The sequence below is a fragment of the Rattus norvegicus genome, chromosome 13 (genome assembly GCF_036323735.1).
Source record: "Rattus norvegicus strain BN/NHsdMcwi chromosome 13, GRCr8, whole genome shotgun sequence".
In the NCBI taxonomy this organism is placed as follows: Eukaryota; Metazoa; Chordata; class Mammalia; order Rodentia; family Muridae; genus Rattus; species Rattus norvegicus.
The window spans coordinates 63,117,454-63,138,390 of NC_086031.1; the positions used below are offsets into that span (position 1 = coordinate 63,117,454).

General features: G+C 38.4%; 1 long non-coding RNA gene across 1 annotated transcript; it reads left to right on the top strand.

Moving 5' to 3' along the window:
* Positions 1–14,938: 14,938 nt before the first annotated feature.
* Positions 14,939–18,987, top strand: LOC134481511 (uncharacterized). Its single transcript, XR_010057061.1, has 2 exons — positions 14,939–15,349; positions 17,571–18,987. It is a non-coding gene; the product is annotated as an uncharacterized LOC134481511 (long non-coding RNA).
* Positions 18,988–20,937: the final 1,950 nt, after the last annotated feature.

Genomic DNA, 20,937 nt, shown 5'->3' on the forward strand with positions numbered 1-20,937 from the left:
GGTCAGTTTCTGGATGGACTTTCTTTCAATCTCTGCTCCATAATTTATCCTAGTATTTCCTTTAGAGAGGAGCCATTCTGAGTTAAAAATTTGGAGATCAATGGTAGCCCCATTCCCCAACAAGGGACCTTGCCTAACTTCTGGATATGGTCTCCACAGGTTCTCCCTCACCTTTCTTGGGCATTTCAGCTAATCTTATCCCTGTTGGTCCTGGGAGTCTTTTGCTTTCCTGGCATCTCTGAGTTGCTAGTGGCTGCCCGCAGTTCTCCATCTCCCACCGCTACACACCTCTGCTCCAATTCTTCATCTTCTGTCTATCATCCCCATCTCCTCCCATCATTGATCCTTCCCCTCTTTTCCCCCTCCCCACCCCCCCTCTCTTCCTTCCAAGTTCCTCCCACCCTTTACCTCCCTGAGTATTTTGCTTTCTCTTCTAAGAAGGACTGAAGCATCCACATTTTGGATTCCTTCTTCTTGAGCTTCATATGGTCTGTGATTTGTATCTTGGGTATTCTGTGCTTTTTGTCTGTACTTTGATAGCCACATGGAGGGGCAGAAAGAAGGTTGTTCACCTTTCCCTACTTTTTTTTTTGTTTTCACATCTTAATCTTGAGGTGAATATTTCCTGTGCCTGGAACAAACACCATTAACAGAATATAAGGAGGGACAAAGTTCAGAACCATTTTCCACAGTGCCATGTAATAGTGCATAAGAGCCCTCCATTCTCCATTAACCCTTGGTTTTTAGTTAGTTTGGAAGGGCTGGTATTAACAATGTCATCTTATTTCTCTGAGGGAAAGACTCAGCAATAACTTCAGAAACCATGGTTTCTGAAAAAATAAACACAAAAAAATTAAGTATATTTTATATTTTATGCTCTTAATGCCTTGAGTTAATACATAAAAAGAACAATGCATAAATCTACTAATCCTTATCATGTTCTAGAGTTCTGAAGAATTCATGAAGAAAGAAATTGATCATATGTTTGAGGTATAATTTTACCAAAATTATCAAGGTCACGTTCATTTTAGCTCTGCATAAATAAGCTTATATCCACATATTTGTGTAAAATATATTATATCTTCTTTGTGGACAGTTCTTTAGAAATTCTAATTTATAATTTAAATTATAATTGTAATTTTAATGCTGTTTACTATTTACACAGAAAAATATCACTAATTCTATCAATTTTGAATTACTTATGTATATGTACTCAATTTTCTTTTGTACTTAAGGTCTGTATTCTGTCAAAATTAATATTTTTATATCTATACTTTCAATGTGACAGAGTTAGAGGAGACATTGTAGGTAATAACTGGGTCATAAAAGTAGTTATATCAAATTGAATTAATTATTCCATAAATGATAACAAATTTGATTGCTCACTCTCTTTTAATCATATGACTGGGCAGAAACCTTAGAGTATATGCTCAAATGCAAATAAATAAGCACCATTTTAAAAGGCACTGAAAATCTCGGGGTTGGGGATTTAGCTCAGCGGTAGAGCGCTTGCCTAGCGAGCACAAGGCCCTGGGTTTGGTCCCCAGCTCCGAAAAAAAAAAAAAAAGACCCTGAAACTCTCAGCAAATACACAGTTATGTAAACGGCCAAAAAGCCCATTCAGCAGCGGCTTACTTATATGCTATGTGAAATGGCTTTGCTTTTAATTTCATACTTAAGTGAAAGAAAAATGTTTTTATAAAAGTTGATGATTGTTACTTTTTTATTTTTACACTCTATATTTTATTCTCCTTTGGTCCATTCTCCTACTGTTTTACATTCCATACCTCCTCACTGCCCCACCCTTGCCCCGACCTGTCTCCACTCCACACCCACTCCACACGCCACCAGACCTCTAAGCAATCTGGGAACCCCAGTCTCTTGTGGGTTAGGTGCATCTTCTCTGACTGAACCCAGACCCAGGAGTCCCCTGCTGTGTGTTTGTTGGAGGCCTCATCTCAGCTACTGTATGTTGCCTGGTTGGTGATTCAGTGTCTGAGAGATCTTGAGGGGTCAAGGTAAATACAACCTGTAATCACCTGGGTATAAAGTCATGAGGAGATGTGGGCATTAGTTTGACCTGCACCAATGGAGAGAGAGAGAGAGAGAGAGAGAGAGAGAGAGAGAGAGAGAGAGAGAGAGAGAGAGAACAGAGACAGAAAGACAGAGAAACCAAAACAGAGAGACACACAGAGAAAGCAAGACAGAGATATACAGAGGTAAAGACAGGGAGAGATAGACACAGAGAGACAGACAGACGCAGAGAGACAGAGAAAAAGGCAGAGGTAGACAGAGCTAGAAAATGAATGTATATACATTTACTTTTTGACTTCCTTCACTGAATGTGATGTGACTTCATTTTTTAAAGTTCCTACCTTGATTTCCCCATAATGATAGACTACGACCTATAATTCTAAACTAAATTTAAACTTTTTCCATGAACTTGCTTTTCTTTTCAAATATGTTTATGTTTATTGTCTTATTATGAATATGTTTTATCTATGTATACTTTGTAGAGTTTTTCCATCCTTTTTAAATTGGGTATTTCTTATTTACATTTCAAATGTTATTTCCTTTCCCGGTTTTCAGGCCAACATCCCCCTAACCACTCCCCCTCCTCTTCTATGTGGGTCTTCCCCTCCTCATCCTCCCCCCATTACTACCCTTCCCCAACAATCCCATTCACTGCAAGCCCAGCCTTAGCAGGACCAAGGGCTTTCCCTTCCACTGGTGCTCTTACTAGGATATTCATTGCTACCTATGGGGTCAGAGTCCTGGGTCAGTCCATGTATAGTCTTAAGTAGTGGCTTAGTCCCTGGAAGCTCTGGTTGCTTGGCATTGTTGCTCAAATAGTGTCTCAAGCCCCTTCAGCTCTTTCAGTCCTTTCTCTGATTCCTTCAAATAGGATCCTGTTCTCAGTTCAGTGGTTTGCTACTGGAACTCGCCTATGTATTTGCCATATTCTGACTATTCTCAGGAGAGATCTACATTTGGCTCCTGTCAGCCTGCACTTCTTTGCTTCATTCATCTTATCTAGGTTTGTGGCTGTATATGTATGGGCCACATGTGGGGCAGGCTCTGAATGGGTGTTCCTTCAGTCTCTGTTCTAAACTTTGCCTCCCTATCCCCTCCAAAGGGTATTCTTGTTCCCTTTTTAAAGGAGTGAAGCATTCGCACTTTCCTCATCCTTCTTGAGTTTCATGTCATGAACATACTTCTAATCAGGATTTTTATTTTAAAACACAAATGGAAGCACAACAGGACCCTAAATGTATTTTCAAGAATCTTTTCAGAACCCAAAATTTTAAATTAAGAAGCACATCAGAATATACATGTTTATATTATGCTTAATTATAATTATTAATTATGCTTAAATTATAAATATAAAAGCACTAATCACACTCAAACTAAAATTTAAAAGCACCTAGTGGCTTTATATATTAAAAAGAGCTAATTTGATAACTTAAGCCAAGGCAGGTTTTAACTTAGAGTTTAAATAAGTATAAAAGTATATTATTACTGGTTTGGTTAATAGCACAAGAATAACTTCCATTATTTACCTAATATGGAATTATCACAACATTCCTCAGAATTATATTTGTAATATGCTTCTTGTCATGACATCAATTATTTCAGATTATTGAATGAATTATTAAATTAGTAATGAACTAATATAGCTAACTTTTCTAGTCAAACTCATAATCCTACTATGAGAGGAGATTTGGGCCAACACATATCTTCAGTTTGTACTATGTGCCTGCTGATCCTTGTACTCAGCTAGACCAGCCTGGGCATCAGCTGCAGTTACAGCCCAAATTTTTCTATGTGTCATTCAGGATATGTCCCATAGTATTGGAGTTATAGCTGAATCAGAAATACGAATTCAGCCAACTCTTTTTAAATTAAAAATCCTGAGACTTCTATCTTTCAATGTTTGTATCAGCAAGCCGTTATGCACCCCAAAACACCATATGTGTTTTTAACCCATTCTTTGTTTTCTTTCCTTATTTTCTATCCTGCACTGTGTTCTCCTATGGCTCTTATTTTCTCCTATGTATCATCTTTTTCAATATACTACATACCTTAATTATGGCCAATACCTTACTATTCAAAAGTTTTAGAGAGAAGAGGCAATGGCACATTATGTATAAGAAATATCTAATGGGTTTGAAGTAAAATTTAGTAAGTTATATTTATTATATTCTGAATATAAAATCAAGGCTTATTACATACTAATGCACATTTTCAGGAGCACAAAAAATAAGTGAAAAGAAAAACAAGTCTAAGTTGGGAATGAATAAATATATAGTTAACTAATTATATTATGATTATGTGTCTCCCAGATAAAACTAAAATATACTTGATAAGTGTGTCTATGAATCAACAAAAATACACTATGAGATTCTCATAAAATTCAAAGCCAAGACAAAAAATATTGAATGCAAGTGGTGTGAGGGAGGAGCAATGCTTAAATTTTAGACACTCTATCTCAACTCAAAATAAGAAAAACCGAAGCATAAATATGTTCAGGGAGTGGTAGCATAAGTACCAGCTTCTGCTTACTTCAGTAGACAGAGTCAAACTTGATTATGGGCAGAGGAAGAATAAAGAATAGTATGCTAGGTTCTAGATAAAGTCTTCTATGAATAAAATTTCTATAGTGATAGGTAGTATTTTAAAAATCAAAGTAATTCTATTTAAACTTTTATTTATGGCAAAAACGTATAGGGAAAGGATATTAGAGGAAGCTTATAGCTTCCCCTGCCACAGGCACTTTTTTCAGCGATTGCAATGCTGTGTAGCACTTGCCTGTTGACAGAGGTCCACTGTGTTCTTACTTCTGCTCACCTAGCACCATGCATTCCTCTTCCCATGTTTTGTGCATGGACATGTCCCCATTTCTCAAATATTAGATGGGAAATGTCAGGAAGGTGGAAATCACCACACCTTCACCATGGTAACCACCGAATCCTCTTAATTGGAAAACGTATATTGTAATATTCTGGTCTGCTAGCAGCAGCAGATGAGTCATGATAAATAAGAAAATCAATTGATTGTAAAGTTTTACACCACTTTGTTTATGATTTCTTGTATGTCATTTTGGAGAAGAAAATTACTGAGTACAGAACCTAAACGATAAAATCAGAAATACAGTGCTTCATTTATGATATTCTTGGAATTTTTATCAAATGAAGTTTTTTATTTCCCTTAAAAACATAACTGTTTTGGTACAACAAAACTAAGGATTACAAAAATATATATTATTTCCAAAGTGTTTTTCCAAAAGCATGTGCAAAGTGTAATATATATGAGTATATGTGCATAATCCAAGAACTAAACTTATACTGATATACTTTAAGACATTTTATAAAGAAAATTTCTGGGTTTTTTTTTCCAATAAAAATTTTGAAGTACGACTGGATCATACTGTGATGTTTGCTATAAGTTATCAACTTGACTGTTTGGGATCATCCAGACATTGGCTTCTTGTGGGAGAGTGGACCATGCAAGGAACTTTGGTAAGGTTGAAAGGATTCTAAGACTCTGGCAACTGGACACTACCTGGGACATTAGCTGTCTCCCTGCTTCCCACTAGATTCCTGGTCCAGGAATACGTGCCACACTCCTCACATAGCCTGGATCAGAGTTCTCTATGATAATGAGTTACCTAGAGGTTGGGAGGGTTTAGCCATTAAGCTTCTCTTCCTGGACGTTCCTTCCTACAAAAGGTAATGTGATCCACACTGAGGAGGTGATATGCACGAATTTTTCATGATGAACATTCAATAAACTGTATGCATAAACATGTACTGTCTCTTTCATCAAGAACTGCTGCCATGAGGAGCATGAAGAAAGCCTTCCCACCTAAGTCTCCAGCAGAAGGCCCCTCCAGGCTCCAGACTTCCACCACCACAGCTGAGCTAAGCTGGAGTTTCCCATCTCCCTACCCCTGGGAGGGAACTCTGTTCCCAACTCCCCTTGACCCAGCAGTGTCTGCATGTCCAGGATTTTGGGAGACTCCAGCCCGGGAATCTCATTGCAGGCCCCTGGACCCAAGATCCTCTATTCCTGAATAATCTGCACAGTTTCCAAGCACGACTGGAAGCTCATTAATCCGGGAACCCAGCTTTGCCCTTACATATCTTAGGCTGTGTTTTCCCACCCCTGAGTGGTGCATCAGTGCTTTTGAGCTCAGTACTCAAAAGCACAAGGAAAATGCTGTCTAGCACCTCTCGTTTATTCTGCCCAGTTGATTTCCTACACCCCAGAGGCAGGGTAAAACAGGAAAGGACAGCCTCTGAGCACACATATAGGAATTTTCTTGATTGTATTGGTTGACATAAAGTACTAATCTTAATGGTAAATGGAACCATTCCTTGGGTATGGAATGCTCCACCGTAAATGTATGAACTAGAGCTGCACAGCAGCTCACATGAAAACACTGCACATTTCTTCTGATATTGACTATACTGTGAGCAGATAATTTCCCGACACCTAGAATTTCCCTCCAAATAGATTATATCCTGGAACTGTGAACTAAACTACATCCGTTCTTCCTTAAGTTGCTTTTGTTGGAGAATTTTAGTATAGAATACTAGCATATTTAAGTTGTAAAGAGGAACATAAATGTCTGTTTCATATTCTCAAAGTAGGTTTTAGGTGTTGGGTTTACTACTTACATATAATTTGGCTTTCAAATTTTAGAAAATACTTTCTAAAATTATTTTCATAATAACTGCAAAGAAGTTTCTTATTGTTCAGAATTTCTTTGTCTACATCAGCACATCCTGATGGAAATGTTTCATGTATTAAATAATAATCTAACTGTAGACTTATAACTAAATCAAAGGAAACCATATGATGCTCACTAATAATTACTACTGTGCATGAATCCAATAATCACACATAAAAGAGGACAGCTTGGTAAAATAAAAAAAAAATGATGTATGTCTCAGGAGCAGGTGCTATCTTCCAATATGCTGTGTTGCCTACTCCATGTTCACAACCTGTCTGTGACAGGGAAAATTTTTCTAACTTTATCTCAAGAAAGAAATTAACACCTCTCTTAAATTCATACCTCTATTTATGTCTTATATTTTTTTCTTGCTCTGTTTTTTTGAAACATATTGAAACTACTGAAAATTTTAAAATATCAAAGTAAGTGTGGCAACCATATTATAGAAATTGAGCTTCAGGATATGCAATTTCTACACATACTTAATCCTGTAAAATAAAGATTCCTTTGTACAAAATATTCACTTATGGGCAAAATATTTATAACATGCTGAGACCTACATTTTGTTTTTTGTTTTCTGTTTTTTTTAACTTAACTTTTCAGGGTTGTTTTACTTGAACACTTTATACATAATAACACTTATTACATAGACAATTATCTTGCACACAAGCAATTATGTATTCTTTCTTTCTAAAATGTTTTTCACTCACTTTTAGTTTTATAATAATAATAAAAATTTCAGAGTGTTTTGACAACAATTATTCTCAGTTTAAAAAGAAATATAAAATTAAGTTTACCAGTTTATCAGTAAATATAAAATTAAGAGGCACTTTATTGTTTTAGTCTATGGCCATTTGTAGATAATCAGTTGAGAAAATTCCTCTTTGTTCTTAGATTTTAAGTAAGTTTTATAATAAATAGGCATTGAAACTTCTCAAGTAACATTCTTTTTGTAGATCGTTTCTATTTCTCATTGTATGATATAGCTTATTTGCATAAAATGACTAGAAGTCTTTCCTTTGTTTCTATTTTTCAAGAGAAGTTTTGGTATCGTTTCTTCATTAATTGTTTGATAGGATATCATAATGATGCCATCTGGTTCTTATGATTATTTTATATGGAAGCATCATAGACTTTTAATAAACACTGTTAATAAAATACTTTTATTTACATAATGAAGCTCCGTGGTTAACTTTCTACTTTGTGTTGTAAAATAATTTTATTGCATCACATTCAAAGACCTTCTAGACATTCAGTTGGCATGGCATGCCTTTAATGCTCTGGCTGGAATATGAAGATGCCTTCAGTACGCACCTTTACTCTGAAATAATGACATTTAGTTGAAGGGAAGACAAAGTGACGAATCAGAGAAAGATTTGACAGAATGAGTCAGAGATAGGATATGTACAAATAACAGACTAGAAAAAGGCTACTTAAGAGCAACTCAGGGTGAGAAGGTTGGAGTTCAGTTGAGTTCTGTGCAGTTCTGTACACTTGAACACATTTGAGTTCAATGGAGTTTGTGCAGTGCTGTTCCGTTTCATTCTGTTCCTGCAGTCATTGGAGTTCTGTTCATGGAGTTCAGAGGCAGTTTTTCCAAGCAAAGCAATTCAGTAGGAAGCCAAGAAAATCCAATTTGAGTCAGATTGCTTGGAGAGGTGTTTGAACCAGAATAGCTGATTTGAACCAGTCATCCACCATTCAGAAAGAACTAGAAAGGATTTGTTTATCCACAAGTTAGTCTCAGCAGCTAGAATATTTGGGCCTAGGTTAGTGGACAGAGGCTGAAAGCTGAGGCCATTGGAATCCAGACTAGCAGAAAATTAGACTGCATTGAGTCTAGAAAATTTCAGGTCAAGGCCTAGAGCTAGTTAGATATATGGCTCAGCCCAAGCCATATATTCTTAAAGCTTGGGTAGAGCTCCCATCTCATCCCTTCCTCAGAGAAAACAAAACCAACACTTACAATGTGTCACTATAAATACTTTACTTTGTCCAAGTTATCAAATTTGTTGACAAATTTTTTGATTTTTAATTTTTCTTTAAAGGTTTATGTGTTGAGTTAATAATGACTACACATCTACATTTTAATATTATCAATGTATATTTCATCATTATTGCTTCAGTTTTACCTATCTTTTAAGGAACAAACAAGATTTTTTGTAGGTTTTTATTGGATGTTTTTTATGTACATTTCAAATGTTATTCCCTTTTCTGGTTTCCTGTCCATAAACACCTACCCCACTTCTCCTCCCACTTATATGAAAGTATTCTCCCATCCAACCACCTATTTCTTCCCACTACCTGCCCTGACATTCCCCTACAGTGGAGGTTCTACCTATGGCAAGACCAAGGGCTTCTTGTCCCATTGCTGAACAATAAGGCCATCCTCTGCTACATATGCAGCTGGAGCCATGGATCTGTCCATGTGTACTCTTTGGATGTTGGTTTAGTCCCTGGGAGCTCTGGTTGGTTGCTATTATTGTTCTTATGAAGTTGCAAGCCCTTTCAGTTCCTGCAATCCTTTTTTTAATCCTTTAAAGGGGACCCTATTCTTAGTGAAATGGTTGGCTGCTATCGATAGCCTCTGTACTTGTCATGTTCTGGCAGAGTCTATAAGGAGAAAGCTATACCAGGCTCCTGTCAGCATGCATTTCTTGGCAAAAGCAATATTGTTTTGGTTTGGTGGCTAAATGTATATGAGCTGGATCCCCAGGTGGGGCAGGCTCTGAATGGTCATTACTACAATCTCTGCTCCAACTTTGACTCCACATCTCATCCTATAAATATTTTTGTTCCCTCTTTTAAGAAGGAGTGAAGCATCCCCAATTTGGTTGTCCTTCTTGAGCCTCATGTGGTCCATGGATTGTATCATGGGTAATTCAAGCTTTTGGGATAATATCCCAGTGAGTACATACTATGTGTGGGTTTTGTGATTGGGTTACCTGACTCAGGATGATATTTTCTAGTTCCATCCATTTGCCTATGAATTTCATGACGTCATTGTTTTTTAATAGAAGAGTAGTACTCCATTGTGTAGATGAACCACAATTTCTATATCCATTCCTCTGCCAGAGGACATTCTTTCCGAGTTCTGGATAATATAAATAAGGCTGCTATGAACATAGTGGAGGATGTGTCCTTGTTATATGTTGGAGCATTTTTTTGGAGTATATGCTTAGGATGGATATAGCTGGGTACTCAGGTAATAATATTTCCAATTTTCTGAGGAACCATCAGAATGATTGCCAGAGTGCTTGTACCAACTTAAAATCCCACCAACAATGGATGAGTTTTCTAACTTCTCCCCATCCTTGCCAGCATCTATTGTCACCTGAGATTTTTATCTTAGCCATTCTGACTGGCATGAGGTGAAATTTCAGGCTTGTTTTGATTTGCATTTCCCTGATGACTAAGGATGTTGAACATTTCTCTAGGTACTTCTCAGCCATAAGTTATTCCAAAACTGAGAGTTCTTTGTTTAGTTCTTTACCCCATTTATATAGGGTTATTTATGTCTCTGCATTCTAACTTCTTGGGTTGTTTATATATATATTGGGTATTAGCCCTCTATCAGGTGCAGGATTGATAAGGATCTTTTCCCAATCTGTTGGTTGCTGTTTTGTCTTAACAACAGTGTCTTTTGCCTTACAGAAGCTTTGCAGTTTGATAAAGTCCCATTTGTTGATTCTTGATCTTAGAGCATAAGTCATTGGTGTTCTGTTCAGGAAATTTCCCCCAGTGTCCATGTGATCGAAATTCCTCCCCACTTTTTCTTCTGTTTGTTTGTGTGTATCTGGTTTTATGTTGAGGTTCTCGATCTACTTGGACTTGAGTTTTGTACAAGGTCATAAGAATGGGTCAACTTGCATTGTTTTACATGCTGACCTCCAGTTGAACCAGCACCATTTGTTGAAAATATCTTTTTCCCAATGGATGGTTTTAGTTACTTTGTCAAAGATCAAGTGACCACAGGTATGAAGGTTCATTTCTGGTTCTTCAATTCTATTCCCCTGATCTACCTGCCTGTCTCTGTACCAAAACCATACAGTTTTTCTCACTATTGCTCTGTAATAACTGCTTGAGGTCAGGAATGGTGATTCCCCCAGAAGTTCTTTTATTGTTGGTATAGTTTTCAGTAGCCTGGGTTTTGTGTTAGTCCAAATGAGTTTGCAAATTGCTCTTTCTATCTCTATGGAGAATTGTATTGGAATTTTGATGGAGATTGCATTGAATCTGTACATTGAATTTGGCAAAATGGCTATTTTTACAATATTAATGCTGCCAATCCATGAGCATGGAAGATCTTTTCATCTTCTGAGATCTTCTTCAATTTCTATCTTAAGAGACTTGAAATTCTTGTCATACAGATATTTTATTTGCTTGGTTAGAGTCACACTGAGGTATTTTATGTTATTTGTGACTATTGTTAAAGGTGTCATTTCCCTAATTACTTTCTCAGCATGTTTATCCTTTGAGTAAAGAAAGCTTACTGATTTGTTTGAGTTAATTTTATACCCAGCCACTTTGCTGAAGGTGTTTATCAGGTTTAGTAGTTCTCTGGTGGAACTTTTGGGATCACTTAAATATACTATCATGTCATCTGCAAATAGTGATATTTTGAGTTCTTCCTTTCCAATTTGTATCCCTTTGACCTGCTTTTATTGTTTGTTTGCTCTAGCTTGGATTGAGTACTCTATCGAATAAGCAGATAGAGAGTGGGCAGCCTTGTCCAGTCCCTGATTTTAGTGGGATCGCTTCATTTCCCTCCATTTAATTTGATGTTGGATACTAGTTTTCTGTTTATTGGTTTTACTATGTTTAGGTGTGGGCCCTGAATTCCTGACATTTCTAAGAATTTTAACATGAATGGGTGTTGAACTTGTTCAAGTTTTTCAGCATCTAATGAGATGATCATGTGTTTTTTTTTTCCTTTGGGTTTGTTTATATAATGGACTACATTGATGGATTTCATATATTGAACCTTCCCTGTATCAGTGGGATGAAGCCTACTTGATCATGATGTATGATCATTTTGCTGTGTTCCTGGTTTCATTTTGGATAATTTTATTAATTATTTTTGCCTCAATCTTCATAAGTGAAAATGGTTTGAAGTTCTATTTCTTTGTTGGGTCTTTGTTTGGTTTAAGTGTAAGCATAATTGTGGCTTCATAGAAGTAATTGGGTAGTGTTCCTTCTGCTTCTGTTTTGAGGAATTGTTTGGATAGCATTGCTATTAGATCTTCTATGAAGGTCTGATAGAATTCTACACTAAACCCATCTGATCCTTGGCTTTTTATGGTTGAGAGACTTTTAATAACTGCTTCCATTTCTTTGGGAGTTATGGTACTGTTTGGATACCATAACTGTTTGGATATATCTGATCCCATTATAACTTTGGTACCTGGCATCTGTCTAGAAAATTTTCCATTTCATCCAGATTTTCCAGTGTTGTTGAATATAGACATTTGTAGTAAAATCTGATGATTTATTGAATACATTTGTAGTAAAATCTGATGATTTATTGAATTTCCTCACACTGTGTTGTTATATCTCCCTTTTCCTTTCAGATTTTGTTAATTTGGTCTCTCTCTCTCTCTCTCTCTCTCTCTCTCTCTCTCTCTCCCTCCCTCCCTCCCTCTCTCTCTGCCCTCTGGTTAGTCCAGTTAAAGAGTTAAGGGTTTATCTATCTTGCTGGTTTTCTCAAAGAACCAGCTCTTGGTTTTGTTGATTCTTGTATAGTTCTATTTGCTTATACTTTGCTGATTTCAGCTCTGAGTTTGATCATTTCCTGGTGTCTACTCCTTTTGGGTGTATCTGCTTCTTTTTGTTCTAGAGCTTTTAGGTGTGCTGTCAAACTGATGATGTATGCTCTTTCAACTTTGATTTGGAGGCCCTTAGTGCTGAGGTTTCCTTTTAGCACTGCTTTCATTTTTCCCACATGTTTGGTTATGTTGTGCCTTCATTTTCATTAAATTCTAAAAAGTCTTTAATTTATTTCTTTATTTCTGCCTTGACTACATTATCAATTAGTAGAGCATTGTTCAACTTCTATGTGTATGGGCTTTCTGTCATATTTGTTGTTATTGAAGACCACCCTTAGTCCTTGGTAATCTGATAGGATGAGTGGATTATCTTCTTGTTTCTGTTGAGACCGGTTTTGTCACTGATTATATGGTCAGTTTTGAAGAAGATACCTTGAGGTGCTGAGAAGAAGGTATATTCTTTTGGTTTAGGATGAAATGCACTATAGATATCTGTTGAATCCATTTGGTTCATAATTTCTGATAGTTTTTCTATGTCTCTGTTTAGATTGTTTCTTTGATCAGTTCATTGATGAGACTAGGGTATTGATGTTTTCCATTATTATTATTTGAGGTGCAGTGTGTGCTTTGAGTTTTCGTAAGGTTTCTTTTATGAATGTAAGTGCCCTTGTATTTGGAGCATAAATATTCAGGTTTGAGAGTTCATCTTGCTGTATTTTTCCTTTGATGAAAATGAAGTGTCTTTCATTATCTCTTTTGATAACTTTTGGTGGAAATTCGATTTTATTCGATATTAGTATGGCCACTCCAGCTTTGTTCTTGGGATCATTTGCTTTGAAAATTGTTTTACAGCCTTTTACTCTGAGGAAGTATGTGTCATTGTCTCTGGGGGTATATTTCCTGTTTGCAGAAAAATGCTGGGCCTCTTTATGTATGCAGTCTGTTAGTCTGTCTTTTTATTGGGGAATTGAGTCCATTGATGTTAAGGAATATTAAGGGATAGTGATTGTTACTTCCTGTTATTTTTGTTGTTGGCAGTGGAATTATGTTTGTGTGGCTCTCATCTTTTGGGTTTGTTGGAAGGGGATTACTTTCTTACTCTTTCTAGGGTGTAGTTTCCCTCCTGGTGTTGGAGTTTTCAATTTATTATTTTTTGTAGGGCTGGATATCTGGAAAGCTAGTGGGTAAATTTGGTTTTATTATGGAATATCTTTTTCTCTACATTTGTATTAATTGACAGTTTTGCTGGCTATAGTAGCCTGGGTTGACCTTTGTGCTCTCTTAGGGTCTGTGTGACATCTTCTTGCTCTCATGGTCTCTGGTGAGAAGTGTGGTGTGATTCTCATAGTTCTTCCTTTCTATGTTACTTGACCTTTTTCCTTACTGCTTTTAATATTCTTTCTTTGTTTTGTACACTGGTGTTTTTGACTATTATATGACAGGAATAATTTTTTTCTTGGACCCGTCTATTTGGAGTTCGGTAGGCTTCTTTTATGTTGATGGGTATCTCTTTCTTTAGGTTAGGGGAGTTTTTGTCTATAATTTTGTTGAAGATATTTACTCACCCTTAAATTTGGGAATCTTCACTCTCTTCTAGACCTATTATCCTTAGGTTTGATTTTCTCATTATTTCCTGGATTTTCTGGATTTTTTGGTTTAGGAGCTTTTTGTGTTTTGCATTTTCTTTGACTATTGTATCAATGTTTTCTATGTTGTCTTCTGCATTTGAGATCCTCTCTTCTATCTTTTGTAGTCTGTTGGTAATGCTTGTGTTCACGATTCCTGATGTCTTTTCTAGGTTTTCTATTTCCATTGTTGTCTCGGTTTGCGATTTCTTGTTTGTTTCTATTTCCATTTTTAGATTCTGGATGGTTTTGTTTTATTCCTTCATCTGTTAGTTGTGCTTTCCTGTAATTCTTTAAGAGATTTTTGTTTCTTCTTCAAGGGCTTCTATTTGTTTACCTGTGTTGTCCTGTATTTCTTTAAGGGAGTTATTTATGTCCTTCTTAAAGTCCTCTATCATCATCATGAGATGTCATTTTAAATCCAAATCTTGCTTTTCCCATGTTGTGGGATATACAGTATTGCTTTGGTGAAGGAACTGAGCTCTGATTATGCCAAGTAGTCTTGGTTTCTGTTGCTTAGTTTCCTGCATTTGCCTCTTGCCATCTGGTTGTCTCTGTTGTTAGCTGGTCTTGCTGTCTCTGACTATTTTAAACACAATTTATCTGTAGTTACTCGTGAAAGACCCCCTCCCAGAAAGGGAATTGTACAAGCCCAAGGCCCTCAACTATAGAAGTAAAAAATAAGTTTTTAGATATGTGGGACAAGCTGACCCATCATTTAGACGAAACAGACCAGAAAAGAAAACAAAATGCAGAAACCAGACTAAATTATGGGCACTGCTCCATGGGCCACCTGGCAGAAAAAAAAAAAAGTCCCTGACCCCCCGGAAGCCCTGACCACCATGTACTTTTTGCTAACTCACTGTTATGATTATAGCCAAAATAGGTAACATACACGTATGCCTCATTTACTCCACCAATCACATCCCTGTAACCATGCATCTGCTTCTGTAAGCCTGCTTCTGCTCCCCAAAATACTATAAAAAGCCCACCCTGGCTCTGCTAGGCGCGCCAGTCTTTCAAATTGACTGGGACGCCCACAGATATCTGTGTATCCTGATCAATAAAAATCCTCTTGCAGATTGCAGCCTGTGGACTCGGACTGGTCATTGGGCTTGAGGATCTCCCTCCTGAGGGAAGATTCTCTCTGAGAGTCTTACATATGGGGGCTCGTCCGGGATCGGAGATCCTCTGCCTAGAGACCACCGACCACCCACCGGGAGGTAAGCTGGCCAGTGTTTGTCTTGTCCTGTCTTGTCTTGCTTTGTGACTTGTTCTGTAAATGCTTAGTTACTTGGCTTGGGTCTAGACCGTTTGTATTTGGATGGGCCAGAGAAGGAGCTGATGAGCTCAGACTTCTCCCCCGCAGCCCTGGAAGACGTTCCAAGGGTGTTTAGAGCCCGGTTTTTCGGGGCTCAGCCTGTATCGGAAGGATACGTGGTTTTGGGTTGGAGGAGAGAGGAGAGAGAGCCGGATCCACTGAAGGATCCGGACCCTCGTCGCCTCTGTCTGAATTTTTGGTTTCAGTTTGACACCGAAGCCGCGGTGCGTCTGTCTGTCTGACTGTTGGAATTGTTTGTCTTCTTTGTGTCCTAATTTTCTTTGAACACCTGTGGAAATTGGTTATAGGATGCTTTGTCTTGGTCTTGTTTGTCTGGGTTGTTTTCTGTGGTATTGTCCAGTGTCTTTTTGACTTTTGTTTCGTTTTTGGACTTTGGATAGACGACTGTGTTTAAAATCTTGGAATGACACTGTGTTTGAAATCATGAAACTGTTTGCTTTGTTTGTCAAGGAGTTTTACTTGGTCCTCTTGGTGCTTAACTTGGAAATAATTTGCTTGAGAAAAATTGTTTTATCTTTCTCTCTTAGCCTCCTCCCCAAGGAAAGATGCCCCTCCCTTTGCTCCCCTTGTCCAGTCTAGCTGCTGTTAACAGTTGTGTATGAAGAACTCCAGGTTAGTGAGTGACCCTGTCTGAAGCAGGTATTAACAAGAGCCTGAAAGCTTTACCTTAGATCCTGAAGAAAAATTCTCCCTGTTGCTTAAACATTCACAGCTTCTAAGGAAGGGACAGCACAGAGTAGGACAATATAGGGGCTGAGGGTGACAAGCATGCAGGCCTGCTAGCAAGCTGCAGGCTGCGCGTGGGCAGTGGCGCAGCTCAGGCCAAGTCAGCGTAAGAGGAGTTTCAAGGTGATGAGGCCGGCCGCCTTTGACAACAAGAAGATAGCGTAGAGTTAGTGGTTGTTTTATGAGACTTTTGGCCCTGAAAAAATAATAATTCCAGTTGCTGCTTTCAGTGGCCAGACCTTCAACACTTGCTCACAGAAGGAGAGTGTTCATTAAGAGAAGTTCTTTAAGGGAGCCTGCCTTATCTGCTGGCCCTATTCCAAGAGAGGAGTTGATCTCCAACATTAAGTAACCTTCCCTGTTAGTCATCATTGACATGGAGAGTGCCTTTGATCCTATCCCCACAGCAGCCAGTTCCTGCCCCTGTGGTCAAAATGCCCCAGGTTGGGGGACAGAGAAGCCCCTGAGATAGTTTCGGAGGGAATCTACAACAAACTGTGAAGAACTTTGTTTTGCCAGTCAAAATTTAGAATTCAGGCTTTGGCTGTGGCCAAGGTCAGGATTAATGTTTTCTTTTCCATGGACCTTTAGCCCACTGAGACAGTTTGGTAAAGGGCTGCTACTGAGCTCCTGAAAGTCCCAGGAGAACTGGTTACAATTCTTTTGTCAGCCACTTGGCATCTAGCACCCAGGTCCTAACCATCTCTCCATCCTTTTGTTATTAGTTCTTAAGTCCAGAGAGACAGTCGGTAACAGATCAGCTCCCTCTCTGCTTGCCGTTCTGTTTCACAGACACAAAGCTTGTGCTTATTTTTACAACAGCCTTTTTGTCCCAAAAAGTCCTCCTGGTTTAGCTGTGTGACTAAATGCTATTTGTCCTCTTCAGTGAACCTCTATTCCCTAGATTCTCTTGTTTTCTCACCATCCCATTTGAGATGCTTGTTAGTAACTGTTACAGGTCTTCTTTACCACTGAGGAAAGACGGAATCCTACTGGAGGCCAGAAAGAATGTTCCAGACATGGATGGAAGACCCTCACTCCTGACTGTTGACTTGAATACCCCTGAAGGTAGGGAGTGCTCCAGGTCTGCCACCAGGCTCCAAGGGTGGGTCTCTGAGGGGCTGGAAAATGCCCCACCAATCTGGCTAAGATAAGGAAAAGATAAAATTTTAAAAGAGACCCTGACCAAATTAACCATGGAGACTGGCACAGACTGGGTGACACTCCTTCCCTCTTGCTCTCTTCAGAGCAAGAAATACCCCTTCCAGATTCAGCCTTACCCCCTTTGAGATCTTATATGGGGCCTCAGCTCCCCTGACTGTATTAGATGATGTTACTGAACCAACATGTCATAGTAATAATGATTTGTATGCCAGGCTAAAAGACCTACAGGTGATACAGAAAGAAATCTGCTCACAGCTGACAGCAGCCTATGCCCCGGAGACCCCTGAGACATCCCATCAGTTCCAGGTTAGAGACTACAGCTACACTGAGCCCAGACACTCGAGCCTCGCTAGAAAGGACCATACCTGGTGCTGCTGACCACCCTGACAGCCATCAAGTCTCAGCCCTCACCAGCAGCGTACTAGCTGTTGGGGCTGAGAGCTGGGACCTAGAGGGACACTCAGATCTTCAAAAAGCTCCCTAGACTTAAGTGATTGGGAGGTTGCTATAATGCTCACTTGAGGAGTGTGTTTTAGAAACAAGAATTTCATGTTTGCCTGTTTGCCCTGGGTTCCCTTGGAATAGGTGTAAGGATAGGCTTGATTTTTATTACAAATGATGTAACATTACATATGTTAGTACTCCTAACACTTCTTGGGACTGTGCCTCAGGGATCACAACCTGTATAAGTTTAGAAGTTCTAAAAGACCTTGGTGTATAGGTTCAGATAGTGTCCAGATTAGAATCCTGATGCTAAAGACTTAATAAGACACAAAAGAGAGTTGAGAATTATTTAAGGCTATCCAGGTGCTACAAGGGCAGCACAAGGACATCTTCAGTTGCCCTACAATGCAAAAAAGAATAAAAAAGACTTTTTAGCTGACCTCCAAGAACACCTAACCTCCCTCTCAGAGGTAGTCCTTCAAAATAGGAAAAGATTAGACCTGATATTCCTTAAAGAAAGAGTCTGTGTGCTACACTAAAAGAAGAATGTTTCTATGCAGATCAGACAGGAATAATAAGAGATATAGTCTTTCAGTCATTCAAACTTTTGTGCTGAGACAACAGTATCAGATGGTGAAAAAAAAAAAAAAAACAGAGGTACCTAAAACAAGTTGAGTGGAAGATTCCACTCAAGGACAAAAAAAGAAAATGGGGGAATGAAAGACCCCCTCCCAGAAAGGGAATTGTACAAGCCCAAGGCCCTCAACTATAGAAGTAAAAAGTAAGTTTTTAGATATGTGGGACAAGCTGACCGATCATTTAGACGAAACAGACCAGAAAAGAAAACAAAATGCAGAAACCAGACTAAATTATGGGCACTGCTCCATGGGCCACCTGGCAGAAAAAAAAAAAAGTCCCTGACCCCCCGGAAGCCCTGACCACCATGACTTTTTGCTAACTCACTGTTATGATTATAGCCAAAATAGGTAACATACACGTATGCCTCATTTACTCCACCAATCACATCCCTGTAACCATGCATCTGCTTCTGTAAGCCTGCTTCTGCTCCCCAAAATACTATAAAAAGCCCACCCTGGCTCTGCTAGGCGCGCCAGTCTTTCAAATTGACTGGGACGCCCACAGATATCTGTGTATCCTGATCAATAAAAATCCTCTTGCAGATTGCAGCCTGTGGACTCGGACTGGTCATTGGGCTTGAGGATCTCCCTCCTGAGGGAAGATTCTCTCTGAGAGTCTTACACTCGGAGAAAGCTAACAATTTAACTCTCCTGTAAGCCTGTGTGTCAGCACTCCTGGAGACTGACTTTCTCCCTGAGGGATCTGGGTACAGAGAGGTGTGGGACCAGGTCAGCATGGGTGAAGGCAGAAACAGGAAATGTCCTGTCCCGTACTGCTCCTGTTTTTTCTGTTCCCTGAGTGCTCTAGGCAGCTCCCTGAGAGCAGAAGTGGTTCTTACCTCTGTTCTCAGGTGTGTCAGAGCTCCTGATGATTGTCTTTCAGCTCTGGATGCAAGCAAAGACTTGAAGGATCCGCTCCCTGACTGCTCCTATTTCCCTGTGTCCAGAGGGCATTCGGCTGGTTCCATGTGGTCGAGAAATGTGAGCAGAAGTGGTGGTCTCCCCTGAGCTCTCAGGATTGTTTGAACTTCTGAGAGTCAGGCTCTGTCCCCAAAGGGTTTTGGTGACAGAGCACAAATCAGGTTGTGATTCTGACGATTTGCTATTATTTTCTTGTTTTAATCATCTTTATTTTTCACTACCTTTTGTTACTTTTTAAAAACAATTTATCTTAATTACTTGGAACAAGTTAACTAATTTAAATATATTTTCTTTGCAAACACACATACGAAGCTATAAATTTAGTTAATTATTATTTTCATTGAATCAAACAAAATATGATTGCGTATGACCATTTTCACTGTGTTCAAAATCTTAATTTTTTAAAACTTCCCCCTTTTTACTGAATTATTATGAAATGTACTGTTTGTATTCTAAATATTTAGCTGACTTCCCTTTTATTCTCCAGTTACTGTGTTTGGCTGGTTCTAATTTAATCCCTTTGTTTTCATACAAAACAAAGTACACATTCATTTTTAACTTTGTATAAAGTGTTTCACTGACCTTACATTCATCTGTGTGGGGAAGTACCTCATTTAGTTTGAACAAGATGTGCTTTTGCTGTTGTCAAATAGAATATTCTCTGAGTGTCAAGTGTATCATTTTGATTGATGGAGCATTAAGGTCAAACACTTCTTTACTGATTTTCTGCCTCTGTGATCAATCAATTAATAAAAGCAGTGCTAAAGCTGTCACCTTGAAGAAAGGATTTCTCTATTCTTTACAGCTGATTTTTTTTCTAGTTTTGTTTCATGTTTAGACTCTCCAGTATTCAATGAACATAATTATAGAGTTATTATATCCCCTAACAAGCCATCTATTTTTAATTTTGCCTTTTCCTTTACTGAGATGTTCATTGATATCAATAACATGAATAGATACATAGAAATATACTTATAAATTGTTTTCAAAAATATATTCTGTATAGTGTGAACATGAAAGGAAAAAGTTTAAAATTGCCCCCTAGACAAAAGTTGAAGCCAAAAGAAGGAAAAATAGTAGGGCCCGGAAACTGCCCGTTCTAGGAACTAGCTGACCACAGAAAGAGTAATTGTATTTGCACCAGCTGTTTCAGCCACTTTTTTCCAGGAACTAGCTAACCATAACAGCAGCTGACCATAATAGCAGGAACTGGTTAACCGTAAAGTTAGATTAAAATCTTAAAGAACAATCATGAGAAACAGGAGGTTCTTCCTTGTGATTTGGTATGGTTTTTCCTTTAAATACCCCTTCTTCCAACCATTAGAGGTCAAACTCTGCATGGGATACGAGTTTCAACCCCAGTGCACTGGTTTCTGTCATCCCTATCAATGAACCTCTTGTTGATTGCATCAAGATTGGTATCTCTTGAGTTCTTGGGGGGTCGTATCATCCCAAGACTTGAGTGAGGATCTCCCCACTCCGGGGGTCTTTCAAACATAGTCATCTAATTCACTTCTTAAAATAAGAAAACAATAAATAAATAAATAATAGAATTGATCTGTAAAAGAACATCTCA